The 670-nt window shown below is 32.1% G+C and overlaps 1 protein-coding gene across 1 annotated transcript in view; it reads right to left on the minus strand.

The window, feature by feature from the left end:
- LOC119593815 (28S ribosomal protein S31, mitochondrial-like) overlaps positions 1–670 on the minus strand; it is a 9,130-nt gene that overhangs the window by 3,578 nt on the left and 4,882 nt on the right. The window lies entirely within an intron of this gene.

Raw genomic sequence — 670 nt, forward strand, 5'->3', positions numbered from 1 at the left:
AATGGGAGTTCCCCTTAACAAACCTCTAATTCTCGTAACAAGTTCTAAATTCTGGCTACTTTATAAGCATCATTCAACAACCTGGGAAATAAAGAAACTCCTCAGACAATAAGGGGTAATCATCAGGTCTCAAACTGAGTTGTCCGTTGGAAATAGATAGCAATGCAGAACATCCATCAATAGAGAAAATAACATAATAACTTCTTACTCGTTATATTCAATCCCATTGTACATGTTCCCCACAATAGACACAGTTCATAAAGCACTTCATATTATATAAACATCTACTTTATTCTGTCATTTTTATATTTCAGGTTACACATACCTGACATCTTTTGTCAATGAAAATATTGTAAAACATTTTGACAATTACACACCAAAGTCTAAATCAAATGCAATTACTTCTGAAATAAATGATGCATAGTTGCAAGTAACACTGTAGTACAGTACTCTATCAAACAGATTTTGAAGGTTTTATGAAAAGAAACACTGCTACAATAGGAAAGAAAACATTAAGTCTTGAAACCTTCTTCTTAAGCATTTCCTTTTACTTTAACATTTCATAGTGTTTATGTAGTGATAAGTGTGTATGTTGATGGCCACCTTCCAACCCTAGATTAACAATTTCAACACTAATAATTACATTCTTTGAAAAAGAGCCTGAGAATTC

The sequence above is a fragment of the Penaeus monodon genome, chromosome 32 (genome assembly GCF_015228065.2).
Source record: "Penaeus monodon isolate SGIC_2016 chromosome 32, NSTDA_Pmon_1, whole genome shotgun sequence".
Taxonomy (NCBI): domain Eukaryota; kingdom Metazoa; phylum Arthropoda; class Malacostraca; order Decapoda; family Penaeidae; genus Penaeus; species Penaeus monodon.